Source organism: Rhamphochromis longiceps, linkage group LG12 (assembly GCF_057381845.1).
Source record: "Rhamphochromis longiceps isolate RC_006_pf linkage group LG12, R_longiceps_female_GT1.1, whole genome shotgun sequence".
Classification (NCBI taxonomy): domain Eukaryota; kingdom Metazoa; phylum Chordata; class Actinopteri; order Cichliformes; family Cichlidae; genus Rhamphochromis; species Rhamphochromis longiceps.
Window position 1 is genome coordinate 5,278,670 of NC_140568.1, and position 2,100 is coordinate 5,280,769.

At 44.4% G+C, this 2,100-nt stretch overlaps 1 pseudogene; it reads right to left on the reverse strand.

The window, feature by feature from the left end:
• Window positions 1-305: 305 nt before the first annotated feature.
• Window positions 306-1,074, reverse strand: LOC146656672 (uncharacterized; annotated as a pseudogene).
• Window positions 1,075-2,100: the final 1,026 nt, after the last annotated feature.

Here is a 2,100-nt window from a genome sequence, read left to right on the forward strand (position 1 = left end):
GATTAACGTAGCTATGTCAGTTTTAGTTTAAGTGCTTTTTTACATATAGATGAACTGTTGGATTTTCCAGACCAGCAGGTTAAGGGAAGTCGTTTATGGGGCCACACTCTGACCCCCCCCCCACACACACACACACACACACACACACGCACACCTCCACATTCAAATGTAAGGAACAAACGCTCACTGAAGTATAAATAAAGACCGGGGCAGTTTCTCAGTGCGAGCCTCAGTGCTGGAGGCTGCCCTTGCTAGCAAGAAGTTCTGTGTGTTTCTCATCTCTGAGTCTTTACTGAAGAAGTGTTTTAGAGTATATCTCTTAACACTATGAAGCCCACATTGTTTCTGGGACACCACTCAGACAGCCAGCAATTTAAGGAGAACATGCAGCGAAACATGTCACTCCTGGTCTGATTGGGGAGGGGACCAGAGAAAACGACAGAGTCCGACATTGTTTTGGCAAAGTTGCACACCGATTCAATATTGATTTTAGTGACGTCCGATTGGTGTAACCGGGTGTCATTACTGCCGACGTGAACTCTGATTTTACTGTATTTACGTTTACCCTTAGCCAGCTGTTTTAAATTTCCCCTCAATGTCGCCTGCTCTGGGCCCTGGAAGACAATCAACTATGGTAGCCTGTGTCTCTAGCTTCACATGTCTGAGAACAGAATCACCAATTACCAGAGTTTGACCCCCTGCGGGTGTGTCGCCAACTGGGGAAAAACGGTTAAACACATGAACAGGTTGGTGGTGTACCTGGGGCTTCTGTTTAAGACTATGCTTCCTCCTCACCGTCACACAGCCGCCCTCTTTCCCCAGCTACTTGGGGTCTGCCGGGGAAGAGCTAGCGGGGCCTATGCTATCTTCGGCTGCACCAGCTACAGGGGCCTGGCTAGCTACGGGTGAATGAAAGGTGCGAAGCCGAGTCTCCAATTCAGTAATACTGGCCTCCAGAGCTGCAAATATGCTACATTTGTTACAATTATCATTACTGCTAAAAGAGGCCGAGGAGTAACTAAACATCTGATACAATGAGCAGGAAATTGCAGGAGGGACAGGTGAAGTAGCCATGGTGCTAATGAATTGGCTACGAGCTAAGCTAAGCTAGCGAAACCGTACAGACACAGTGAGTGAATACTTTGTCTATAAATTATTAAATGAGTACACAGAAAGTGTGGTTTGGATGAAGTACATGAAGATTATAATATGAAAAAAGAATGTATTTAAAAGGTTTTAATGAAATTGCTAAGCAGATAAGCTACTCAGAAACACCACTGTGTTTGAGCAGGAACAGGAAGTTATACTCTACTGCAGAGAGAGCGAACACAAAGTGACAGTGCAATGCAAGACACCCGACGAGACCACCCATCTCCTATGCTACAGTCAGCAAACTGCTTTCGTGAAACTGGTTCAGTGTTGGATTTGCCAAAATGTGGACACAAGAAAACTGTCACTGATGAAGAAACATCAGTGGCTGTCATAGCTTCATCCAGCAAGAGCCCACAGCGTAGCACTCGCCGCATGTAACTGGAGAGTGGCATTAGTCGAACATCTCTTCGGCGGATATTAGCTACTCACAAATGGCACCCTTACAAACTCCAGCTACTGCAGCATCTCAACGAGGATGACCCAGATCGGCGCACAGAATTTGCAGAATGGGCAAAACAAAAATTGGAACAGGACCTTCAGTGCACGCAGAAGATTTTGTTCAGTGAGGCAAACTTTTATGTGAATGGTGAAGTTAACAAACAAAACCACCGCTATTTGTCTGACACTTATCCACATTGGATGGATCCCTCCAAGACTGTTGGAACAACAAAAGTGATGGTTTGGTGTGGTTTAACCTCTGGGGGGTCCTAGAAAAATGCATACACTATTGGGCTTAGAGCCACAAATCGACCACGCCATGAAAAGTGCCATAAAATATCTATATATTAATATTTTTTTCCACTTTAAATTAGCCAATCTTTTAGACCTACTTCTCCTTGAAATATTCATATCAAGTTTTAATTACATTTCGCGGATTTTAACCCTTTATATCCCGGTTTCGTCACATGGCCGCACTGTTTTTTTAGCCCCAAAAAACAAAGAAATCAA